We start from the raw sequence: 27,617 nt of genomic DNA on the forward strand, positions 1-27,617 counted from the left end.
TGGTGTATTTATACTTCAGCGGGACATGTGGACTTATGACTTGTGAGCCCGATACTGGATGTTGGGACTGGTGAGAATTGCATTGTTTTGGATTTTTTTTGTGCATCTGCTATTTGTGGAGCTACTACTGGGACTTTGGAACTTTTCTTTCTTTTCCTGTGAAGCTGTGAACTGTAACTCCTTGGTGGGGAAAATAGTGAGATTTTTTAGACTGTGGGTGTAGTAATGCATTTCCCAGTTTAAGGGTGCTAGGCGAACCCCAATTTTCTGGCAGGGTTATGGAGGTTTGTGACAGTTCTAAGACAACAGAATCAAGAGACACATTCACAAAAAAAGAAACAAAAATTCCAAAGTCTCACTCAAATAGCAGAAAGTTCACAACACATCCCAGCAATCCATATACAGAAGTGCACAACAGATCCCAGCACTGTTTAAAAATATTGGGGTACCCGTGCACCCCATATTGCTGGGGGGGGGGGAACTAGTAGAAGCATCAGATTACCTGTTGTGCCCACAAAATCTCAACTTATCCCCCAAATATCCCCAGCACCGTATACAAAAATTGGGGTACTCGTGCACCCCATATTGCTAGGGGGGACTAATGGAAGCATCAGATTACCTGCTGTGCCCACAAAAATCTAAAATGATCTCCCAGATATCCACTGGGCAAAACATTTAATGAACTGAATTCCAGGTGAGGATTTGTCACCCTCACCTGGATCATATCAGATCATAGTCAAGGTTCCTGAGATGTACGTAGACTAATGATTATAAAGTTGTGATTACTCGCAGAATGCGCAGCAAAAGGTTTTTTGTTTTGTTTTGTAATAATCTTTGGATAGCCTGGATTTATTTTTTTAAAAAGGCACTCACTGCGGGTACCTGCATACGACTGCAATCGCTCAACTACTAATTTACTTGCCTTTCAGCAGCCACTACTATAGTTCAGTATGATCCAGGAAAAGGCTACAATCGACCACCTTATAGCAGACATTTGTAAGGAGCAGTTCACACCAACGTTTACTGCCAGCCACGGCACCTGTTGTTAAAGTCCTGCCCAAAGGTGAAAGGGCGGTGCCTCTACTGGCAGCCGTGTTCTGATCCCAAATTTTCATTTCTGACGACCCAGAAAGCAACATGCTCTTTCCAGGGTCTCTGTGTCCTCCTGTATGAAGTGCCAGATTTCTGGTAAGAGCACAACGGTCCAGGCCTTGGGCGGCTGCAGGCCAATGGGGCACCTGGACATGAAAGAGGGGTTGCTGCTTATGAAAGGAGAGGCTGAAAATGGGGAGCAATGCATTAAAAAAGAAAACTGATGGTCAAGGGAGCTGTTCCTGAAATAAAGGGGTTGCTGTACATGGATGATACACATGGAAGAGGGGCTGCACACATGGATGATACACATGGAAGAGGGGCTGCACACAGAATGGGAGGGCAGCACAAGAAAGGGGAGTTGCATACTTGGTCTAGGGGCATAAAAAGTAAAAGCCCGGCCGGGCCTGCGGGGATGAAAAATGCTTTTCTGCATGCATGCCGAGGCCCGTGTGAATCGGCTCGAAGAACACCAGGTTTGCTGAACCATTTGTGACGTCCCCTCTAGAGGTGCTTCGAGATCTCTGGAGACATCTTAGTAAATGAGCCCTTTGAGGCATTGACCAAGTACAAGCTGAATAATCTTGATTCCACTCAATGCATACATGTTGCAGGTGTGTGACCTAAACACTACTGAAAGCAAACAGCCTGGCAGCCAGGAATCTGGCACATCGTAGAGAACAGATTCCATACTCTTCTCACTTAGGCCTGGGGCCCACTCCAGATCGCTAATCATTGTAGCAAATGCTAAGTGTTTGTTTTTCTAGGGTTTGCTAGTGATTTCCAGTGTGATTTGTGTGACGACAGGAAACACTGTACAATCTCATGATGGCGATTGTACAGTGCTTCCAATGTGCATTTATTTTTCTTTTGTATGCTGCTAAATAAAGTTTAAACTACTTTCTGGATCTCCCAATATCCATTTCTGCTGGCATCAAGGCCCTAGCCCCACCCCCTAGCACAAGAGATCATATGAGCTCCTCGATCTCCAAATAGAGACTCACCAATGACCTTTTGTGCTGGGGGCGGGGCTAAGCACCTGGAAGCCAACAGAAATGTGTATCGGGAGATGGCACAAGTACTTTAAATTTCATTTACACAAGAAAATGGCCCAACAACGCCACTGCTAAATTGCTTTTCCAAAGCGATTCAGGCCCTCAGGTTTCCTTACAAGCCGTAGTTCAGGTACCAATGTTGTTCTTAGACCTGTATATGTACAGCTGAGCACAGTGCATGAGGCAATTCTTTGCTGCTGTATACCCGCATCATGTGTCAAACACAGGCATGCATGTGGTTACAAATGCTGCTACCGGACTGCATTCAATGGAAGCCAGAAGTCAATGGTCGTTAAGCGTTGTGTTCAGCCATCTTTGGGTGTGTCCATCTAACATTTTGGGGGGGGGGGGGCAGTGAGGCGAGTCACAAGGATGTTTCCCTAAAGATTTCATGCTGAAAACAATTGGGAATCACCCTGAGGTTTATGGTGGCCAGCGGATCTCTCTCCAATCAGATTCGATCAGAGAAAGTTCTGTCTTTCGGGCGCCAAAATCGCTAGATGTATGGGAACCTTTACACTCATTTTAATTATACCACCATACTACCCCCACGGCTTCCAAGATCTTCCAAACAGACAGACAGAAATTTTTACTGTTAATCTCTGAGCCTTCAGTACGTCAGAAAGAAAACTATTGGATGACTAACCTCCCAAGTTTGAGGCTTCAAGTGCACCTGTTTTGTGGATTCATGCTAAAATGACAACTACTACAGCAATCCATCAATTGTGTATATTCCTTATTACTTGTGTTGGTGTGTCATAACAGCAACACAACTGAAGTCTCAATACATGTGCGTAAATCACAGACCAAAGTTTATTTCTTTGTTGAATGTTGTTGTAAAAAAGACTGTAATCTACAGTATATAATACTCTGGCAACAGTTTAGTGAGTTGAACAGACAACATAAAACTCAACAACTGAATGGACAATCATCAAATACAGACATGGAAGACTAGAACAATTTTTAACACTGGGTATATAAAGCAAGAATAGGGAAATAAAACACTGGCTCACAGAGCTCACAATTGCATTTACAGAGCGCAGGCACTTTGTGACTCTTGAGATTATGTTGGCGATGTCCCAGAGCTCCTTACTAAGGCCACCATAGGAAGTCCAGATCGATGATGTCTGGCTTTTCTAGTAGAAGGTATCTCCAATCTCCCCTCTCGTGACTGCTTGCACGGCCTGCTCTGGTATCAGTGATGGATCAGTGAGAATGGACGTAGAGGTGCTAAGCTGCCATAAAGCACTTAATACCGCTGAAATAATACAAAAAAGGTATCAGTAGTTATTCAAGAAGAGTACTAAATGTAATACCATTCTACATGAACTATATAGTGTAAATACAAAAACACCCCTAAAGGATTGCTTTGTGATTTACTCAATAGTGTAGGTTTTTACATTATTTCCTTTGCATCATTGGGTCCACAACCTGTTAACCTTGCTGCAATCAATTACATCTTTGAAGACAATATACCGTATTTTTCGCCGTATAAGACGCTCCGGCATATAAGACGCACCCAGATTTAGAAGGCAAAAATCAGGAAAAAAATAAACCTTGGTGCGTCCATGATGCAGGGGCGTCTTAGGGACTTTTCACCCCCCAGTTACTCTACATACTATTACACTGACCACATAAGGGGACAGTGTAATGATTGCCTATTCCCATGTTGCCTGCCTGTGTTCCCCTATGTGGTCAGTGTAGGGATTGGCTGTTCCTGTGTCCCCCTGTGCCTGCTGTTTCCCCCTGTGCCTGTCATGTCCTCCTGTGCCAACCATGCCCCCCTGTGGCAGCCATGTCCTCCTGTGCCAACCATGCCCTTCTGTGCCAGCCATGTCCCCCTGTCAGTGTCCCTGTGCCAGCCATGTCCCCCTGTCAGTGTCCCTCTGCCAGCCATGTCCCCCTGTCAGTGTCCCTCTGCCAGCCATGTCCCCCTGTCAGTGTCCCTCTGCCAGCCATGTCCCCCTGTCAGTGTCCCTCTGCCAGCCATGTCCCCCTGTCAGTGTCCCTGTGCCAGCCATGTCCCCCTGTCAGTGTCCCTGTGCCAGCCATGTCCCCCTGTCAGTGTCCCTGTGTCAGACATGCCCCCCTGTCAGTGTCCCTGTGCCAGCTATGTCCCCCTGTCAGTGTCCCTGTGCCAGCCATGTCCCCCTGTCAGTGTCCCTGTGCCAGCCATGTCCCCCTGTCAGTGTCCCTGTGCCAGCCATGTCCCCCTGTCAGTGTCCCTCTGCCAGCCATGTCCCAGTCAGTGTCCCTGTGTCAGCCATATCCCCCTGTCTGTGTCCCTGTGCCAGCCGTCCCCCCCCGTCAGTGTCCCTGTGCCAGCCATGTCCCCCTGTCACTGTCCCCCTGTGCCAGCCATGTCCCCGTCAGTGTCCATGTGCCAGCCATGTCCCCCTGTCAGTGTCCCTGTGCCAGCCATGTCCCCCTGTCAGTGTCCCTGTGCCAGCCATTTCCCCCTGTCAGTGTCCCCCTTTGCCGTCCGTGTCCCGCTGTGCCGGCCATGTCCCCCTGTCCATACCCCCCTGTGCCAGCAGCGTAAATACAGTATATACGTTACCTGCTCCTGCTGCCATGATCCTGGCTCCAGTCCTGCTTTGCTATCCTCTTCTCCCATCTACCGCTGCTACAGACGCCGAACATCGCTTGCCGGTGAGTCCCAATTAGCCGCACGGTGATTACGCATGCATGACCCTGGCGCACTTGTACTGATTGCGTAATCCCTGCGCGGCTAATTAGGACTCACCGGCTAGCGATGTTTGCCGGCTGCAACAGCGGTAGATGGAAGAGGATCGCGAAGCAGGACTGGAGCCAGGATCATGGCGGCTGTAGCAGCAGGCATTGGTGGATGGCAGAAGAGGATCGCGAAGCAGGACTGGAGCCAGGAGCGCGGCGGCAGGAGCAGGTAATGTACAGTGGAGGAAATAATTATTTGACCCCTCACTGATTTTGTAAGTTTGTCCAATGACAAAGAAATGAAAAGTCTCAGAACAGTTTCATTTCAATGGTAGGTTTATTTTAACAGTGGCAGATAGCACATCAAAAGGAAAATCGAAAAAATAACCTTAAATAAAAGATAGCAACTGATTTGCATTTCATTGAGTAAAATACGTTTTTGAACCCCTACCAACCATTAAGAGTTCTGGCTCCCACAGAGTGGTTAGACACTTCTACTCAATTAGTCGCCCTCATTAAGGACACCTGTCTTAACTAGTCACCTGTATAAAAGACACCTGTCCACAGAATCAATCAATCAATCAAGCAGACTCCAAACTCTCAAACATGGGAAAGACCAAAGAGCTGTCCAAGGATGTCAGAGACAAAATTGTAGACCTGCACAAGGCTGGAATGGGCTACAAAACCATTAGCAAGAAGCTGGGAGAGAAGGTGACAACTGTTGGTGCGATTGTTCGAAAATGGAAGGAGCACAAAATGACCATCAATCGACCTCGCTCTGGGGCTCCACGCAAGATCTCACCTCGTGGGGTGTCAATGGTTCTGAGAAAGGTGAAAAAGCATCCTAGAACTACACGGAAGGAGTTAGTGAATGACCTAAAATTAGCAGGGACCACAGTCACCAAGAAAACCATTGGAAACACATTACACCGCAATGGATTAAAATCCTGCAGGGCTCGCAAGGTCCCCCTGCTCAAGAAGGCACATGTGCAGGCCCGTCTGAAGTTTGCCAATGAACACCTGAATGATTCTGTGAGTGACTGGGAGAAGGTGCTGTGGTCTGATGAGACCAAAATAGAGCTCTTTGGGATTAACTCAACTCGCTGTGTTTGGAGGAAGAAAAATGCTGCCTATGACCCCCAAAACACCGTCCCCACCGTCAAGCATGGGGGTGGAAACATTTTGCTTTGGGGGTGTTTTTCTGCTAAGGGCACAGGACAACTTAATCGCATCAACGGGAAAATGGACGGAGCCATGTATCGTGAAATCCTGAACGACAACCTCCTTCCCTCTGCCAGGAAACTGAAAATGGGTTGTGGATGGGTGTTCCAGCACGACAATGACCCAAAACATACAGCAAAGGCAACAAAGGAGTGGCTCAAGAAGAAGCACATTAAGGTCATGGAGTGGCCTAGTCAGTCTCCGGAACTTAATCCAATAAAAAGCCTATGGAGGGAGCTCAAGCTCAGAGTTGCACAGAGACAGCCTCGAAACCTTAGGGATTTAGAGATGATCTGCAAAGAGGAGTGGACCAACATTCCTCCTAAAATGTGTGCAAACTTGGTCATCAATTACAAGAAACGTTTGACCTCTGTGCTTGCAAACAAGGGTTTTTCCACTAAGTATTTAGTCTTTTATTGTTAGAGGGTTCAAAAACGTATTTCACTCAATGAAATGCAAATCAGTTGCTATCTTTTATTTAAGGTTATTTTTTCGATTTTCCTTTTGATGTGCTATCTGCCACTGTTAAAATAAACCTACCATTGAAATTATACTGTTCTGAGACTTTTCATTTCTTTGTCATTGGACAAACTTACAAAATCAGTGAGGGGTCAAATAATTATTTCCTCCACTGTATACGAATAATTGTTTGTAAACGATCGATAAGTAAATTGTATGGTTAGTGGCAACCTTAAAGGAATACTATCGATGTATGCATTTATTTTTAAATGCTGTATGTTGTAGCACACATTAGGACAAGTACTAGGAGCAATTTGATTCCTCACACAGCTGTTCCTCTCAGCTGTAAAATCCTCCGTCAGTTTTGGCCGTCAGTGTTTGATACAAATGTATCTATATGCTGAGGGCTCCCAGAGGGCTAAGCCCATGTCTGCACAGGGGAGTTGCTATCAACTCCTCAGTTTATAGTTTAATTATCACCTTGCTGAAAGAATCTTATTGATATGGTGGTAAGGGGTTAAAGATTCTAGCAATGTGTGTTTATTATCTTTGCTTCTCTTGACTGATAAAGATACTAATAATGCTAATTGTAAACAGTGGTCTGCCCCTCTCAGCAGCTTGTAAAGTGGATGCAGCCTGGAGTGAATCACCTCAAGCAGCAGCCAGACTGAGTGTAAACACAGACTATTGTTTATAGCTAGTTAGATTCCAGCAATATTACAGCTCATTTAGTTACCTGTTACCACCTCAGATCAGCCTATTTCTCCTCATGTCTCCTGCATGCTGTGAGTGACACAGTGAAATATATTTGTGAGCTGTGTGGCAGAGTAACCAAGCAGCTCAGGGTGACCCAAACTACTATGAGCTGTGTGAGAAATGAATTTTTAAGCAGGGATAGTGAGAGAGAGACCTGGGTGAATAAATAAAGTGCCCCTAGCACTAGTGGTAATGTGTACACTAATATACAGTATTAAAAAAAAAGTCGTTTCAATCGATAGTACTCCTTTAAAGGTATCCATTAACCTCCTTGCCGGTTATCCCGAGCTCAGCTCGGGGTAACCTGCGCAGGAGGATATCTCAGGCCCCGCTGGGCCGATTTGCATAATTTTTTTTTTGTTACAAGCAGCTAACACTTTGCTAGCTGCTTGTAACTTCCGATCGCCGCCGCTCGCCGCCGATCCGCCGCAATCCGCCGCGCCGAGTCGCTCCCCCCCGCCCCAGAGCCCTGCGCTGCCTGGCCAATCAGTGCCAGGCAGCGTTGAGGGGCGGATCGGGATTCCCTATGACGTCCCGACGTCCATGACGTCGGTGACGTCATCCCGCCCCGTCGCCATGGCGACCGGGGAAGCCCTGCAGGAAATCCCGTTCTCAACGGGATTCCCTGCATACTCTGATCGCCGAAGGCGATCGGAGTGGGTGGGGGGATGCCGCCGCTTAGCGGCTATCATGTAGCGAGCCCTTGGCTCGCTACATGATTTAAAAAAAAAAAATAAAATTAAAAAATGTGCGGCGCTGCCTCCTTGCCGGATTTTTTAGACCGGCAAGGAGGTTAAAGGTACAATCTTGATGGTACAATCTTACCACTTCTGGGTAATATGAGGGACAATCTGACTATTATATCCCCCTACCTCAGGTTTCCTTTAAGTCATATGAAAGGGGGTGGTTAGTGTTAGGCCCAGGAGAGGAGAGATTAGTGTCGGGCACTCAGGTTAGTGTCGGGCATCAGAGAGGACAATGTTGGGATGAGGTTAAGGGAAGAGTAAAAAAAAACAGCCAGATCAGCTGTTCATGCCCAATCTGCAATTGTCGGCCTAATACACGAGTTTCACAAGCATCACAATTTTGGAGAAGTCACAGTTTGCCCAGATACAATCCCCTCTCCAATAATACAGAGAGAGGAATGTGTCTCTGTGGAACTACAAGTCCCAGCATAGCATTCAGCAGAAACTCTGGCAGAACGGTGGTGTAGTGCTCTTGCCTTGCAGCGCTTGGTCCCCGCTTTGAATCCCAGCCAGGGCACTATCTGCAAGGAGTTTGTATACTCTCCCTGTGTCTGCATGGGTTTCCTCTGGGCGCTCTGATTTCCTCCCACATCCCAAATACATACAGATAAGTTAATTGGCTCCCCCTAAATTGGCCCTAGACTACAATACATACAGTACATGATAGACATACTGTACACTCACCTAAAGGATTTTTAGGAAGACCATACTAATACGGTGTTTGACCCCCTTTCGCCTTCAGAACTGCCTTAATTCTACATGGCATGGATTCAACAAGGTGCTGAAAGCATTCTTTAGAAATGTTGGCCCATATTGATAGGATAGCATCTTGCAATTGATGAGAGATTTGTGGGATGCACATCCAGGGCACCAAGCTCCCATTCCATCACATCCCAAAGATGCTCTATTGGGCTGAGATCTGGTGACTGTGGGGGCCATTTTAGTACAGTGAACACATTGTCATGTTCAAGAAACCCATTTGAAATGATTCAAGCTTTGTGACATGGTGCTAATATTATCCTGCTGGAAGTAGCCATCAGAGGATGGGTACATGGTGGTCATGAAGGGATGGACATGGTCAGAAAGAATGCTCAGATAGCCCGTGGCATTTAAACAAGGCCCAGCTGGCACTAAGGGGCCTTATGCTGGCCATTCACTGGCCCGATTTGCCGCCGTTCAACAGCAGATTCGATCACTGGGATTGAATCTGCTGCCAATCGTTCACGCTAAACGCACCCGCCGATCCGATTTCCTCCCGAAATCGGATCGGTCCGTCAATCGCGCCGTGCGGGAAATTACCGACGATCGCCCGCGGGTAGGGAGTGCGTCGCTAGCGGCGGTCGATCCGATACAGGTATACATTACCTGACGCTGGCTCCCTGGCATCTTCTTCGCGCTGCACCGCTCTGTTCCTGCTCCATCCCAGCGTACATTAACTTCCTGTGTCACTCCAGTGACCAGGAAGTTCAAATAGAGGGCGCTCTATTTGAACTTCCTGGTCACGGAGTGACAGTGTACGCTGGGATGCGGTGCGGGATGCTGGGATGCGGTGCAGCGCGGAGAAGAGGACCCGGAGCCAGCTTCAGGTAATGTATACGGGGGGACAGGCGGCAGGAGCAGCTCAACAGATTGTGATCGGTTTTAGGCTGAAATCGATTCACAATCTGTTTGCAGTAAAGGCAGCCATACGATCCCTCTCCGATCAGATAGGGATCTGTCAGTTGGTCGATCTAATGGCAAATCGACCAGTGTATGGCTACCTTACAGTGTGCCAAGAAAACATCCCCCACACCATTACACCACCACTACCAGCCTGCACAGTGGTAACAAGGCATGATGGATCCATGTTCTCATTCTGTTTACGCCAAATTCTGACTCGATCGAGACTCATCAGACCAGGCAACATTTTTCCAGTCTTCAACTGTCCAATTTTGGAGAGCTCATGCAAATTGTAGCCTCTTATTCCTATTTTTAGTGGAGATGAGTGGTGCCCAGTGGGGTCTTCTGCTATTGTAGCACATCTGACTCAAGGTTGTGCGTGTTGTGGCTTCACAAATGCTTTGCTGCATACCTCGGTTGTAACGAGTGGTTATTTCAGTCAACGTTGCTCTTCAATCAGCTTGAATCAATCGGCCCATTTTTCTCTGACCTCTAGCATCAACAAGGCATATTCGCCCACAGGAGTGCCGCATACTGGATGTTTTTCCCTTTTCACACCATTCTTTGTAAACCCTAGAAATGGTTGTGTGTGAAAATCCCAGTAACTGAGCAGATTGTGGAATACTCAGACCGGCCTGTCTGGCACCAACAAACATGCCACGCTCAAAATTGCTTAAATCACCTTTCTTTCCCATTCTGACATTCAGTTTGGAGTTCACAAGATTGTCTTGACCAGGACCACACCCCTAAATGCATTGAATCAACTGCTATGTGATTGGTTGATTAGATAATCGCATTAATGAGAAATTGAACAGGTGTTCCTAATAGTCCTTTAGGTGAGTGTATAACAATGGTAGGAATTAGATTGTAAGCTCCTTGAGGGACAGTTAGTGACAAGACTAATATATATATATACACACACTTTACAGCACTGTGTAAGATGTTGGTGCTATATAAATAATAATAAACGTTATTTTTTTTTGTCTTATAGTGGGAAGCCAGCGTGGTCACTGAGTCACACCTACACACAGTGCGGTGCCTATAAGCTCAGATGTGGCCATGTAGTAGAATGAGGGGGAGGAGCACAGTCTAACTCTTCCCCGCAAAATCCACGACTTTCTTGGTCGTGGATTTTGCTGCCCTGTGCGCTTCCGTGTGAGGCAGGGCTATGAGCTGCAGCCCTGCCTTACACACGTCTGTCAGCGGCGGATCTCCGCCTCTCCCCTCTCAGCAAAAGGAAGACTGAGAGGGGCAGGGGAGAGGCGGAGATCCGCCGCTGACAGACGCGTGTGAGGCAGGGCTGCAGCTCATAGCCCTGCCTCACACGGAAGAGCTGCCCGGATTGCTCCCCGGGGTGTTTGAGGGGATTTAGATTGGCGGGGATGTGGCGGTTTAGTTAGGGATATAGTATTAAAAAGATTTATGACAAAAAAATACATTTTTTTTAGAGACTTCTGAGTCTCTTTAAAGTGTACCAGAGATGAATGGGGAAAAAAAAAATGTACATACCTGGGGCATCCTCCTCCGGCCTAAAGCTTACAGCCTAAAGGCCTGTTCCTACTAGACATGAATCACTGCGTTTTCCCGCATGCAAAATCAAATGGGGAAAAGCAGCCTATTTAAAAATATTGCATGCGCCGGGGGGGCGAGAATCAGATGGCATGCAGCCAAAATATTCATCACAAATCTGAATCTCTATATGCATGGCACAGCTCGAGGGATTCAGGTGCATTCTTGCATTACTGCAAGTACCGGTGTGCATCTCGCAAGACGCACACCAGCACAGTGGAAATAGGCCCTAAAACAGGGAGACAGGTCAGTCTGACATAAACTTCTTGCACTGAATACACACATCATACTTTTACCACTTGAACACGTACAATACAAACATCTCTGCACCAGAATCATTAATTACTAGGTTTTCTCATACTTACATTCCCCTCAAAAGGCGTTTTATCACAAGGTCTGTCTGCAGAATAAAATAATGTAATATGTAAATTAAATAAAATCAGCAACTATCTTTCGTTAATGCTATACAGTAAACTTTTATATCACCTGACATGAAACTTCCATAGACCTCCAAATACCTAATTACTTACTGTAAGCCCATGCACTGCATACATATCTACACCCTGTAGGCACATGCACTGTATACATATCTACACCCTGTAGGCACATGCACTGTGTACATATCTACAGCCTGAAGACATCTACGCTGAATACTTATCCACCCACTGTAAGCACATGCACTGTAAACTGATCCACACCCTGTAGGCACCTGGGCTGTATACACATCTACATCCTGTAGGCACCTGCTCTGAATACTTACCTACCTGCAGTAAGCACATGCGCAGTATACAAATCTACAGCCTGTAGGCACCTGAGCTGTATACATATCTACATCCTGAAGGCATCTGTGCTGGATACTTACCTACCCGCTGTAAGCACATGCACAATATACAAATCTACACCCTGTAGGCACATGCACTGTATACATATCTACATCCTGAAGGCATCTGTGCTGAATACTTATCCATCTGCTGTAAGCACATGCGCAGTATACTTATCCACCCACTGTAAGCACCTACACTAACTACATGCCCACCCCACCGTAAGCACCTATGCTAAATACTTACCCACCTGCTGTGAGGCCCTGCTTTGAATACTTACGGTATCCATACATCTAGTGAGTTTGGTGGCCGATCGACCAAGAGACAGGTCTCTCTCTGGTCAAATCTGATCGGAGAGAGATCTGTAGGCTGCCGTAAACCGCAGGCCAATTCCCGATAAGTTTCAGCATGAATTAGTTCGGGGACTGGCCCTGTGACGCCGCTTCACCACCCGCACCCACTGTCCCCTCCTAATGTTTTATGCCCCCCCCCCCCCACAGTGCCCATGCAGTTATACTTTACCTGTCATAATGTCAGTTTCCTCGTACTTCCGCATTTGCCTGCATTATAACACGTAGGACGTGTGTGACGTCACCACATGCTATATGCCAGTAGTCACGTGGGGCCCTAATGCTTAAATCTCTCATCGCGGTTGGCAGACAGGTAAAGTTTAACTGCGGGTGGGGGGGGGGGGGGGGGTGTTTGGACATAAAACACTAGGAGAGACAGAGCTGGGGGTTCTGGCGCTCGTCCCAATATTGCACGCTGTCCTTGCCATGTATCTGATCGAGAATTCTTTTTTTTATATATCTCCATTATCTTCCATGGCACAGCATCTTCAAGTATTGAAGATTTTCCATCATGTCCCATTGATGAATGCAAACAATTATCAACTCGGATGGTCAATTGGCTACTAAGTCACGTGATGCTTGGGCACCTTTACCCGACCGCTGTAACTAAACATGCTTCAGCACTTGGTCCAATTCTGTGGCCTCGTTGAGCTGTTTTGGCACCTTGAAATCTCCATGTAATTGGCAAGGTGGGTATATCAAGCAGAAATGTGATCATGTTAAAGAAGAACTCAGTGAAAATAATGTACTAAAAAAAAGTGCTTAATTTTTACAATAATTATGTATAAATGATTTAGTCAGTGTTTGCCCATTGTAAAATCTTTTCTCTCCCTGATTTACATTCTGACATTTATCACATGGTGACTTTTCTACTACTGGAAAGCGATATAAGTGGAAAGAGATCCTGTTAATTCCCACAATGCAACAAGGCTTGCACAGTGTGATATCAGAACCATGGTCCTGGCATCAGTGTGGGAGGGGTTTTACCACAGTATCAGCCATATAGAGTCCCCTGATTATCCATTTGTGAAAAGGAAAAGCTTTCTCATGGGAAAGGGAGTATCAGTTCAATCCTTAATTACGGTTTCTCTTTAAAGCAAATCTTTACTTATAATGGAAGTCAAGTAAATCTGACATCTGTATCCTGAAATAACAAAAACATTCTTACCACAGTGCCAGGGGTGCAGCTAGTAAGAAATCTCTGTGCCCCCACCACCCCCCCACCCCCACCAGTTTTAAGTAGCCTGAGTTGCCCCTGGTATTAAAGAGAACCCGAGGTGTGTTTAAAGAATGTTATCTGCATACAGAGGCTGGATCTGCCTATACAGCCCATCCTCTGTTGCTATCCCAAACCCCACTAAGGTCCCCCTGCACTCTGCAATCCCTCATAAATCACAGCCGTGCTGTGAGGCTGTGTTTACATCTGTAGTGTCAGTCTCAGCTGCTTCCCCGCCTCCTGCATAGCTCCGGTCTCTACCCCCGTCCCTTCCCTCCAATCAGCAGGGAGGGAAGGGATGCAGACGGGGACTGGAGTTCTGCAGGAGGCGGGGAGAGCAGCAGACTGACACTATAGAGATAAACACAGCCAGCTCTGACAAGCTGTTTGTCAGCAGCGTGGCTGTGATTTATGAGGGATTGCAGAGTGTAGGGGGACCTTAGGGGGGTTTGGGATAGCAACAGAGGCTGGGCTGTATAGGCAGATCCAGCCTCTGTATGCAGATAATATTCTTCAAACCCACCTCGGGTTCTCTTTAAGCAGTCCTTCAGTATTGGTAGTCAGAGGGTACCCTCTAGTATCAGATAGCCCCATGTAGCTCCACAGTGTATAGGAAGTGCGAAGTAATCCCCCAAATTTATGCAGCATCTCCCAGTCTAGATAGCCAGAAGCAGCCCCCTCCTTAACAGTACAGGTAGCCAGAAGTAGCTCTCCTGTATAGGTAGCCCCCCGGTATAGATAGTCAGAAGGGACCCCAGTATTAGGAAGTATCCCCCATTATTGGTAGCCAGAGGTAGCCCCACAGTATAGGAAGCCCCCTCAGTATTGGTAGAGCGAAGGGCAACCCAGTATAGGTAGCCTCCCCCCATAAAGGTAGAAAGAAGAACTAGGTAGCCAGAAGTAGGTGCACTCAGTGTAGGTGGCCAAAGGGGCCATCCAGAATAAGTAGCCAGATGTGACCCCTCCCCCAAAGCAGAATAGTGATCTACCTTCTTCAGGTGTCCCTGCCTCTATTATTAGAGCACCCACTCTCGTCATGTAACCAGACAGCGTGACAAGACAGTATCCCTTCAAGTTATGCTGAAGGTCTGCTTTAATGCGTATTTGCAGAACAGTCCTGTTTTTTTTTATTAATTACAGTTGGAGACAGTGATTTTTTTTTTTTTTTTGTAGGTATGCTAGGGTGACCCAGAGATTTTTTCAGTTTGCTGATGATGTTATCACTCTGAAATAGCAACCAGCCACAAGCTTTGTCTTATTACTTCTGTACAAATGAAACATCTCTGTGTCCTGCATGAATTTGATTAAAACAAAATTCAAAATATTCACATTTTATTGCTTTATGGCCTGAAATGCAGAAACACAAAGCCATTTTCAAGCTCCATTTACAAAATTCAACTAAAAACAGGCAAGTGAAATGTATACCGTAATTCAGAAAAAATAAAACCCTCATATCCCCACATCATGCGGGCCCCCTGCCATCACCAGGCTAGTGCCTTTGTCGACTTGCCTTTAATCTTGCCCTCCCTAAAGATGCCCATACCAGGGCTGTGGAGTCGGTAAAAAAAAATCATCCGACTACAACTCAGTTTATGAAACCCTCCGACTCCAGGTACCAAAATAGCTCCAACTCCTCGACTGACTCCACAGCCCAGTCCGAAACATGGAGTGGGTAGAAAAATCATTCAACTCCAGCTCCTCAGTTCATGAAACAACCGACTGACTCCAGGTGCCCGAAAATTGCTCCGACTCCACAGCCCTGGCCCATACATCTAGCAATGTATGGGCAGATTCAACCAAGAGACAGATCTCAGATCAGAGAAATATCTGTTGCCTGTCCATACACCACAGGCCGATTCCTGATCAATTTCAACATGAAATCTCTCAAGAATCGGCCTCGTGTTGCCGCCTCGCCACCCCTGGATGTTGATGTCCAACCGGTCAAATCCTTGATTAAGCAGGCTTATTATAATACTGATTTTCATACAATCAGATAATAATAATGGTAGATCAAATTCGAAATTGACATATGTATGGCCACTCTTCACACACAGTCGCACCCACACCGAACTCCAGAAAATGAATCTCATTGCCCATATTTAGTGAATATACAGATACAGTACTCATACACAAGCTCCACACACACATATTTCAATATATTAAAACACACAGCACATCAATATTCTGCTAAAAAGGAGTACCTAAGCTCAACTCCAATGGTCTGAAATAATTTGAAAGGAAAAAAGAAAAAAATCCCCAAAATTGCAATGGTTTACATGCACATGAACCACTGTAATGGTAGGGATTTTTCTCCTTTTTTATGTTTATCTATGCAGTAGCTGGATATTGGGCTGGAAAACCTGAGCTGAAGCTTGTGTTCAGAAACACAATCACCTAAGGAGAGGGAAGCCTCAGCATCCTACAGAGGCTTCCCTCTGTGTCCTCCGCTGCTTGCCGGGAACCTTGTGCTGCTTGGAGCCATCTCCCTCTGCAGCCATGCGAGCAGGGCCTCACCTGTGCAGTATCTGCTCCAGCCTACTGCACAAGCACGGCCGTACTCACACAGGCGCAGCACGGCCACACTTGTGCCAGAAGAGGAGTGCAGCCCTGATCAGATTACTGACATGCCCTTGTTGTTAAAGAGAGTCTGTAATTGAAAAAGTGCCCCTGGAGGTACTAACCTCAGGAGGGGGAAGCCTCTGGATCCTAATGAGGCTTTTCCTGTCCTTCACAGTAGCTCCTATCCAGCACTGGCTCCCCCTGAAAATCCACTGACGGCCGCCTGCAGGCTCAGTAGCACCTATGGCATGCGGCGATATTTACCTTTTGGATCCAGCACAGGCACAGTACCATCTTCCCCTTCTGGCTCTAGCGGAAATAGTCGAGCCCCATCGGGTCCACTCTACTGCGCAGGTGCAAACCGCATCGTAACACAAGGGCAATGCAAGGAAATGGGGCCTAGTAGCACACTTACCATGTTGGCTTGCGAAGGAAGTGCCCGATCCACCGTCGAGCCACCGCAGGGTCAACAGCACATTACAGTTACACAGCGGCAGTGGAAGCAATTAAGTCAATGGGCAATGTGGACGGTGTGGATGCGCAGAATGACTGGAATACGACAGGGAAACAAGAGAATCCCAGTGACGTACTTCCTGTCCAGCAGAGTACGTCACAGGGCGACGGGCGTGCGAGGGGAAGGCGCTATACATATGATCCTGTCGGAGCACTCTGCTGCAGGGTTACAGGTTAGAACCACAGTGTAAAGCAAGCACCAATGGGAGAGATATAGTTCAAACGTGCTATGACTCCTATGGTCTGTGCACATCAGACCAAATCAATAGTCAAGGTCCAAAACGAGTCAGCACCGTCTTCAGTAGGAAATAGCTCTTTTATTGGTTAAAAAGCATGATGTCAAGTATCTGTCAGCGACACCTCCGCTGTTTCGGGCGTATAGCCCTTTTTCAAGCCAAGAAGCAAAGTCATCACACCAACATGTAATACATCACAGTTTAAATAGTATAACATTACCCAGCCCACCAATCAGCATTGCTCTATATCGGCCAATCAGAGAGAGGCAGGGACCGGCGGACCTGATGGGGAACTAATCCCTTTGCATGCAAAGAAGGAAGCCCAGCTCCTCCCCCAGGCGTTACCAAATACTCACCGCCTAATCCACGGTGAAAACAGCAATCGGTACAGGTTAGGCATTTTGTGCGCATCACACCGCAAACACTTTTCAAGTGTAAAACCAGCCTAAAAGCAAACCTAAAATGTTTGCTACAACCTATTTCGGATCTATGGGAGGGGGAAGCCTCTGGGTCCTCTAGAAACATCCCCATCTTCATCAGCCAGGCCGGTCCAGTGATGAGACCTGAAGCGTGGCCACGTGTCACCTGCGCAGTAGCACAGAACCGACTGTGCTTGGCTTTTTTCCGCTGGAGCCTGGCTGGTGCTCCTGTGCAATGCGCAAACAGTCCACAAGTGGTTTTGCAGGGATCTCAGCGCTGGAACGGCTCAGTGGAGGAGGACGGAGAATCCAGAGGCTTACCCTTACCAAGGTAAGTATCTGGTAGGGGCACTTCTTATTCCCTACAAGTACACGTTAAATTACACGTTAAATTACACCCTTGTGGCTGTTAGTGGAAATTACAATATTTTATGCTTGATACACACCATGCAATTTCCCGTCAGACAGACCAGTTAAATCGATTGTTTCTGACAGGTCCGATCGTTCTTTTTTGTAATCAATTTTGTAGAGACATGATCGAAAAATCGATTGTACCTGTCAGAAATAGTTGATTTGACCCATCTATCTGAAAGTAAGCCTGCGCGAGCGGCGCTGTCGATCACCGCTATCGATCACCGCCACGTGGGCCGGAGCGGACTGCGCAGGCGTAGTAGTACTGCGCGTTCGCAGTCCGCTCCGGCCCACGTGGCGGTGATCGACAGCGTCGCTCACGCAGGCGCAGTACAGAGCGACCTGGAGTTCGCTCTGACGTCATAGCCGGGGACCGGGACGGACCTGCGGCGAACGGCTGCGGGCAGAGCTGCGGCGAGGGACGTCCTGGGAGCTTGGAGCTGGAGGAAGCCCCCGGTAAGTACCACTTCTTTTACTATTTTTCCCCTGATGACTCCTTTAAAGAGAACCAGAGACGTTGCAAAAAAGCTTTTATACATACCTGGGGCTTCCTCCAGCCCCATAAGCCTGGATCGCTCCCATGCCGCCGTCCTCCGCTGCCTCTATCCGCCGGTACCAGGTCCCGTACTTTCGGCCAGTCAACGCAAGCGCAGTGCGTCACTACCGGCGGACGCGGCCAATTGTACGCAAGAGCAGGGACTCTCTCCATATCCTTACGCATGCGCCTCCATACTACACAGGCACATGCGTAAGGCTATGGAGGGAGTCCCTGCTCTTGCGTACAATTGGCCGCGTCCCAGTACCGGCGATAGAGGCAGCATAGGATGGCGGCGCGGGAGCGATCCAGGCTTATAGGGCTGGAGGAAGCCCCAGGTATGTATAAAAGCTTTTTCATTTTTTCAATGCTGTTCGTCTCTGGTTGCCTTTAAGTCCCTGCCTTCACTCCAGCACTCACAACACATCTAGGGATGATGGGCAGATTCCACCAAGAGACAGATCTCTATCTGATCCAATCTAATCAGATAGAGATCTGTTGGCTGCCCATACACCAAAGGCCAATTCTTGATCGATTTCAGCATGAAATCTTTTAGAAAATGGCCTTGTGACATTGCCTCGCCGCCCCACCAAATGTTTTATGTGACCCCCCCATGCATTTATACTTCCGAGTGCCAGCACTGAATTCCTGCATTGGCGTGCCATATGACTACCCGGCGTCTAGCACATGTGTGACACACACCCCATGTCTATATGCAGGTAGTCATGTGGGGCACATCTGTGGAAGTACAGTGCAGACACTGAGGGGACAGGTAAAGTAGGAGCACCAGGGGGTACATAAAACATTTGGAGGGACATCAGCCAGGGGGTCTCTGTCACATTCGTCATTCATGTTTATCGCATTCTGTTACCGCCACGCACTGAATCAACCACGTTGACCCGAGATTTCCCTGCATGCCTAATCAATACATTCAACCAATTTCAGCCTCAATTTGGTCGTACTGTTGATTGGTCACTTGGCAGCACCGATTTTATCCAATTCAAACATAATTAACAAAATTGGATGGTCGATTGTCCGCCAAGTTGACAGATGTATGGCCACCTGCAGTCAGCTCCACCTCCACACACACCAAACCCCATGAAATATTAATACATCACTAATCATATTATGCATATACAGTACACAATTCCAGGGCTCTGCCTCCTTGCATGTGAACAGTCAATAGGCAGAAATTACTACATACTCTACACGTACAGCAGCACACAGGCTGCTTCTTCCTTCCTTATCTATAATGTTTCACATCCATCCTCCACCATGCTCTGTTTTCCCCAATAATAACGATAGTGCACAGCAGCTACTGGGGCACTAATGATAGGCCAAAGCTATATACCTGCATGGTAAGGTAAATGGGCTCTGGTCACGTGTGCCTGCATGCACCGCCCTCAGCGGTGACATGCCCAGTATGACGTCAGACATCATACCTTCCCCGAGGATCCGCTCCTCGCAGACTCGGCGCCGGTTGCAGAGAGCTCGAGCTCGCACACTCGGCCGGCGGCGGTAGCAGAGAGGACTGACGTGTTGCTAAGACGGCAGCTACCTCAGCCCTATACGTCGATTCCACTAACTAGAAGGAGAGAGCGGCTGTCTGAACACTGATCACACCCGGAGCTCCCCCTTGTGGCTGGCAGCTAGAAGGAGAGAGCGGGTCTGAACACTGATCACTCCCGGAGCTCCCCCTTGTGGCTGGCAGCTAGAAGGAGAGAGCGGCTGTCTGAACACTGATCACACCCGGAGCTCCCCCTTGTGGCTGTAGCGGCAATAGCAGGATGGAAGCAAAACATTGAAGGAGATTTCTGTGAGTAAAAATGAACCTAGTTCTGACCGGGGCAGGTTTTGGGTTACATTTATCCCAGGTCCCTAATCTCGCCCTCCCAGTATAGGCAGCGGGATGTATTCACTCCCTCCCCAGTATAGGTCACCATATGACCCCTGCACAGACAGCCAGAGCTCAGTCCCACACCCATCTTGTAAATGCAGCAACGCAAAAGTGTCCTGAATATCCTTTACCCTCTGGCCTATACATTGTATATATATATTTAATAGTGTTTGCAGTGAATGTGCTGATGTTGCTCACGTGCTGCTGCTTTGTGCTGCAGCTGCATTTTACAATTAAATTATAAGCTGCCATTTTTTGGTGCATTTGGAAGTAGCGGAGTTCATTTGCAGCGCGCAGTTTCTGCACATACTGGGGTACTAATGATAGGCCAAAGCTATACACTTCCATGGTAAGGTATTGGTAAGGTATTTGTGTTGTGGTCACGTGTGGTTGCATGCGGTCAGGGCAGCCATCAGGGGGGGACAACTGACACTGCAGTGAGGGGCCCAGGGCTTCTGGGGGCCCTGGGCCCCCCCAAGCGCTGGAAGGGCCGCATATGCTGGCTGCGGGCCTGTGGCTCACTAACCAGCACACTGCATTCCAGCACTGACAAAAGAGGCACAGGAAGAAAAGAGGGGAACAAAAGAGAATGGATAAAGTATAATAACGGTCCTACAAGTCCCTGTCTCATTTGTTAACTGGGGACTACCTGTATTTTGCTAGTATTTGACTCCACCCTCAACATGCCATGGCCACGCCCACTTTCCCCCCGCATCTTGCTGTGCTTGCCGCTTTCTTTAGTGTTCTGAGCCATGAACATTTTTTCGCGCAGCGCACTTCATGCACGGGGTGGGGTGGCTAGTGGGTGGGCACAGCAACCAGTGGGTGGGCCCAGGGAAGGGGGCCCCAGGCCTGATGATGTGTGAGGGGCCCCAAAATTTCTAATAGCGGCCCTGCATGCGGTCACCTGTCACTGCTTGCGCTGTACCCAGCGGTGACACGCCCATGACATGACGTCATAGTCAGACATCATAGTCACCTCAAGGATCCACTTCTCGCAGATTCGGCAGTAGACTGGATAGAAGCTACTCCAGCCCCGTACCTCCACTAGTGTTGTCCGGATCATGAACGATTCGGATCTTTGATTCTATTTTGTGAGTCGAATCATCTGAATCATCAAAATGAGTGATTCGGATCGCAAAAGGGGAGGGGCCAGGAGCGACACGCCCCCTCTCAGCGGGCAGCAGGGTCCTGGAAGCAGAGCAGAGATGGATCGCTCTGTTGGAGGGGACTCAGGGGAGCCAGCCTTGCAGGGACAGGTAGAGGGGACATGGCTGCCACTGCCAGATATGTGTAGAGCACACATACTGGCTGAAATGTGCTGCTCATTATAGGCTGTCTGTTCCTAGTTGTGCACAGTGAACACATTGGAAACTTTTAGCTCAGCTCAGTAACTTTGCAGGCACTATGATTGCAGGGCAATATGATCCTCCTGCCCTCGGCACTAAACAGCCGCACTTCACTTCTGGGAATGCTTTCTTTTACTGTGCGACGTTTCCATTCAAGGTATACAGATGAACATGTAGGTGAAATATATGTAAAGCATGATTGCAGCATGTGGGTATTGTGCGCAAATATTTCTGCTCTCTGCTCGTCCCTCCTCCCTTCTCTGTCCACTCCCTGCCCTCTGTCCATCTTCTCCCCTTCTCTGTGTGTCCACCCCCCTCTCCTTCTCCTGCCCTGCTAGTCATTTCATCCCCAAATGCTTCTCTAGTAAAATGATCCGAGATTCGGATCAAAGATCCGGATCTTTTCAATGATCCGATTCGAATCATCCGGATCATTGAAAAGATCCGAACTTCCCATCTCTAACCTCCACTAACCAGAAGTGAAAGAGATCGGCTTTCCGAGCAGTAATCATACCCCTAGCACCCCCTTGTGGCTGGTAGTGGGAATGGCAGGATGGAGGCACAGAATGGAAGTCATTACTGTGAGTAAAAGTACGTTCATTAGTACGCATGCCCTGGCCTTGATTGTGCACCTGTTGCCAGGTACGCTTTGTGATGTCACGCTCATGCGCAGAGCATGCCCAGCCACAGGCGCACAATCTAGGACGCTCACCAAGCATGCGTACTAATGAACGCATCCCCGGCCCAGGGTATACGTACTACTGCAGGTCATTGTGACCTGGAAGTAGTACAGGGGCCAGGCTGTCCATAGCTTCGCAGCGAGCAGTTTGCAGAACTGCTCGCAACATCACTACTTGTAAATGCAGTAGCGCAAAGGTGCCATAATTATTATCCTTTCCCCTCGGTCCTTGTAATTGTGTATATTTTTATAGTATGTACACTTAATGTGTTGATGTCTGCTCATGTGTTACTGCTTTGTGCTGCAGCAGCATTTTACAATTAAATGATAAACTTCCATTTTTTGGGTGGGTGCATTTGGAAGTAGCTTATTTTTTTTAAAGATTCTTTATTTATAGAAGAATTTTTATACAACAAGAAAAAATACAACATAGTACAGTGTAACAGTCAACTCCACTATTCGCCATCCAGAGAGAAAATGACACGGTGCAGCCGATAGCGACCAGAGCCATCAGCATAGATAATATCATAACATAGATAACGAAGTGTGGGTGTCGAACTTGTGTGCAAAATTTCCATAAGTGTAGTATATTACTTATTTTATGGTATTCAGAGCTGCACGTGTCTGCCCCCACGTGCGTTCCAGCCCATAGGCTTCCCTCTTCCCAAGCGGGGGAGGTAGAGGATAGGTGGAGACGGATGTCCCGGGGCCCGGAGGGATCAATCACCCAGGACACCCGGCCCACCCATTTGAAATATGTCCCATGTTAGGCTGGTGCGCTTGGTTATTACACCTTAAGGGTCAAAGATATTCACACTGAGTAAAAATAGAGATAAGAGGGGAGATAGGATGATGAGGTGTCACACATAGAAGTGTGAAGTGAAAAGAGAGAGAGAAAAGTAAAGAAAAAGAAAGGTAAAGAGTTCAGATTGCTGTGCGCCAGGTGGGGGGGGAAGCGCGAAAACCGCCCTCTTCAATAATTAAGTCCAAATCCAGAAGATAGACGCTCATGTAACGACAGGGGGGAACCACCACCGAGGAGTCAACGTGTCATCCCATAAGCCCCCTATAAGAATCAGATTCCTCAAACTCCGACCAGGGAGCCCATGTTCTGCCATATTGTTCATCCCTCTTATGTATAGACTGGGTGATATTTTCCATCTGTTGGATATGTTTTATCTCCTGAAGCCATTCCGTAACTGTGGGAGGTTGGGTCTCCCTCCAGTGACGGGCAATTGTTATTCTGGCTGCATTGATAAGGTGCTTTGAAAGGGATTTTTTATATTTCCCTAGGCGTCTTGGTGTGTTGTGAAGTAAATAGTACGTTGGGTCGTCCGTGGCGGTCACTCCCGTAATCTCGGATATAAGTTTCTGGACAATGTTCCAATATGGGGATAACAGGGGACACTCCCAGAAGATATGCAAAAAGGTGCCTCTGAGTGTCTGGCACCTCCAACATGTATCTGCTGAACCCGGGAACATTTTGGCAAGTCTAGCAGGGGTGTAATACCACTGCGTCAAGAACTTGTATCCTGATTCTTGGAACCTCGCCGAAGTCGAGGTTTTGTGAGCTAATATAATGATTTTTTGCCATTGTGTATCGGTGAATGGGCGCCCAGTATCAGCCTCCCAACGCAATCGAAACCCATTTGCAGAATCGGGGTCAGTTATCAGTAGTGCGTATACCTGGGAGATGGTTTGGGTTATATGGCCTTCCCCATCACATAATAATTCAAAAGGGGTGAGAGGTCGAGTAAGCTTGGCTTTATCACCGAGGCTGAGCAGAAAATGTTTGAATTGCATGTAAGACCATATATCAGCTTTAGGTAATTTTAGGGCGGCTCTTAGTGATTGTATACTCCGCCAGTCATTATTTTCAAATAAATGGGATGCTCTTATGGTCTTCCCCACCCTCCAGTGTTTATATGCTAAGCGGTGTGTGCCCTGGGGGAAATTAGGGTTGTCCAGCAGCGGTACTAAAGGGGAGGGCCAGGGGCTTATTGTCGTGTGTCTACGTAATTTATGGAACATCTTTAGTGTATTTTCCACTAGGGGGTGATGGTTATCCATATGGGTAGTCTTATGGCTGATCCATGGTAATTGTGCTATGTGTGGAGTGGCCATATCCCTTTCAACACCAACCCACTGTTTATTCTGTTCATGTCTGCTCCAGTCCACAATCCTGATGAGCATTGCCGCCGAGTAATATAGTTGCAAGTTGGGGACTGCCAGTCCTCCATCCGCCTTAGTCTGGGTTGCGACAGCGTATCGGATCCTGGGGGGTTTACCCCTCCATATGAATTTGGCAAAGCACCTACGAGATTCTTTGAAAAAGGACACAGGCACCGAGACCGGGAGAGTCTGAAAGATGTACAGAAAGCGAGGGAGGAGATTCATCTTGATGATGTTTATTCTACCAAACCAAGAGAACCTTGGTACATCCCATCTCTGTAGATCAGTTTTGGCTCTGGATAATAATGGGGCGTAATTTAGTGAGAAGACATCTGCTAAATCATTAGGGATATTGGTTCCCAGGTATGATAGCGCTCGTGAGGACCATCGAAAAGGGAAGTTAGACTCAATCATAGATTTAACCGAGGGGTCTAATGTGATATTGAGGGCTTCAGATTTATCATAGTTCACTTTAAAGTTAGTCAGATGTCCAAAAAATTTGAATTCATCGAGTAGATTTGGTAAGGAAGTGTGGGGATGAGTTATATAAAAGAGCAGATCGTCCGCATAAGCGGCGACCTTGTGTTCCCCGGACGGAAGCCGAAGTCCCTTAATGTCGGGGTTTGCGCGGATGGTACGTAAAAGTGGCTCCAATGTTAGTGCAAAAATTAGGGGCGAGAGAGGGCAGCCCTGTCGGGTGCCATTAGATATTTTAAGGGGAGCCGACAGTTCCCCATTAACCTTTACCTGCGCGTTCGGAGATGTATACAGAGCCATTATGCGAAGAAGCATATTACGCGCCAGTCCAATGTGCTGTAGAGTGCCCCCTATGAAATCCCAATGGACACGATCGAAGGCCTTCTCCGCATCTGTGGATAGTAGCATCATAGGTAAGGCCCTCGATCGTGCCCAGTGCACCATATTAAGTGTGCGTATCGTATTGTCTCGTGCCTCGCGCATCGGTATAAAGCCCACTTGGTCGAAATGGACCAATTGAGTCATATATGGGGATAATCTATTTGCGAGTACTTTGGCATATAGCTTCAAATCCAGGTTTAATAAGGATATAGGGCGGTAGCTAGTGCATACCGCCGGGTCCTTGCCCTGCTTGTGTATGACCGAAATGTGGGAACTCATCATATCGTCCGGGAAAGACAAGGGGCAGTCATCATCCGCGATCGAATTAAGAGCGCGAAGCAAGTGGGGGTGAAGAATATCAAAGTATTGCATGTAATAGTCGCGTGGGAGACCGTCCGGTCCCGGTGCCTTTCCTGTGGGGGTCTGTGCTAAAGCTACTTTGAGCTCCTCAAGGGTGAGGGGTCCTTCTAATTCTTTAATGTTATCTTCAGACAGTTTAGGCATCCCAGATGCCTCAAGGTATGTCTTAATTTTCCCTCTTAAGGTGTGCTTAGCTAGATCTGATCTATCTCTGGGAAGGTTATATAATGAGTCATAAAACTGTCTGAAGACTTTCGCAATCGAGGAGGATCTATGATGTTTTCGAGAGGTGAGATCATTGATAAATGGTACATAGTTCCCGGTCTGCTGCTCCCTAAGGGCCCTGGCTAACAAACGGCCGCATTTATTGCCATGTTCATAATAATATTGCTTACAACGCGTTGCTGCGTACCGTGCTTTGAAAAATAGAAGGGATTTTAGCTTGTCCCTTTCTGCCGTCAGGACCCTCAAGTCAGCATCAGAAAGGGAGCTCCTGTGTATTAGTTCCAGGCGATGGATTTCCTGGAGGGATTTTTCGATCATTTCTGTTCTTTCTTTTTTAAGTCTGCTACCCTCTTGTATAAATATTCCTCTCATGACGCATTTGTGTGCCGCCCATACTGTCATGGGCGACACGTCATTAGTCACATTTGTTGCAAAGTAACGCTCCAGTGCTTTGCTGACTCTTGCTTCTATTTCCCTATTCTTCAGTAAGGATATATTGAGCCTCCAGGTGAAAGGAGCCAATTTCTTTTCCAGAATCGTGAACGATGCTGTGACTGGAGAGTGATCTGATATAGTACCTTCTAATATCCGAGTATCTGACACAGTCGGTAGTAGATTGTGTGATGCAAATATGTAGTCGATACGCGTGTAAGTCTTATGAGGGTGCGAGAAGAATGTGTATTCCCTATCCGATGGATGGGTAAGGCGCCATAGATCCACCAGCTGTCGGGACTGTATAGCAAGCGCACAGCGTCGGATCACCCTATGTGGCACTGTTGATCTACCAGAGGAGGTATCCATAGTTGGATCCAATGCTAAATTCAGGTCACCCCCTATAATCAGGCTGCCCTCTGAGAATGCATCCAACTCCTCTAGAAAGTTAGTCAAGAAGGTTTGCTGTCCAGTGTTAGGGGCGTAGTATGCACCAAATGTGTATGACCTATTATGAATGGTTCCTTTGACCAGCACAAATCGCCCTTCCCTATCCCTGGAACTCTGGGTCTGTGTTATATTAATGTGTTTGGAGAATAATATGGCCACTCCTTTGGTCTTAGTATCTGGCGATGCACTATAAAAAGCCTGCGGGAAATGTCTATTAGTCAATTTAGGATGTTCACTCCCCTTAAAGTGCGTCTCTTGAATGAATGCTACCTGCACCTTAGAGCGTTGTAATTCATTTAGTAGTGCGGACCTCCTCTCAGGTATGTTCAACCCCCTGGCGTTGAACGTCTGTACCTTAAGTGATGCCATCCTCTGGAAGAGTATTTCCAATTAATGGCAGTCCCCGCGCCACCCACCCCATCCAGCACCCAGCAGAAAGAGAAAAGAGAGTAAAGAGAAAACAGAACCGAGAAAACAGACAAACAAAAGAAGTTAGGAGTCTATGCTCCCTGTTATATAGTAGAGGGAGAAAGAAGCTCCCCCACCATATCGCCCAGAGAAGGTCAGGACTCTCCTTTCTACTGGAGGAGAGCAACATCATATGCCTGACCAACCTGAGGAGAGAGACGAATCCAACAGCCCGCATGGCCAGCGCCCGTCCCTCCCCCCACACGGCAGTCGTATAAACATGTCTAGTGGAAACTTCTATTAACATAACTTAATTGTAAAACCCCATGCGAAAAGATAATATAACAGAACAATTATCAGCTTATGTGTTGGAAAGATAATGTTATGGTTATAATCTCAGGAGTATGTAACCTTCCTATATTATAAGCGGTAAAGTATGCCTATAGGTAAATTCTTGATCGCAATTCTGTGTACAGACACACATGTATTGTACA

At 47.4% G+C, this 27,617-nt stretch overlaps 1 long non-coding RNA gene across 1 annotated transcript; it reads right to left on the bottom strand.

The window, feature by feature from the left end:
* Window positions 1-2,942: 2,942 nt before the first annotated feature.
* Window positions 2,943-19,983, bottom strand: LOC137544569 (uncharacterized). Its single transcript, XR_011025914.1, has 3 exons — window positions 19,645-19,983; window positions 11,599-11,633; window positions 2,943-3,405 (listed from the first exon to the last, which is right to left on the bottom strand). It is a non-coding gene; the product is annotated as an uncharacterized lncRNA (long non-coding RNA).
* Window positions 19,984-27,617: the final 7,634 nt, after the last annotated feature.

Source organism: Hyperolius riggenbachi, chromosome 2, assembly GCF_040937935.1.
Source record: "Hyperolius riggenbachi isolate aHypRig1 chromosome 2, aHypRig1.pri, whole genome shotgun sequence".
Taxonomy (NCBI): domain Eukaryota; kingdom Metazoa; phylum Chordata; class Amphibia; order Anura; family Hyperoliidae; genus Hyperolius; species Hyperolius riggenbachi.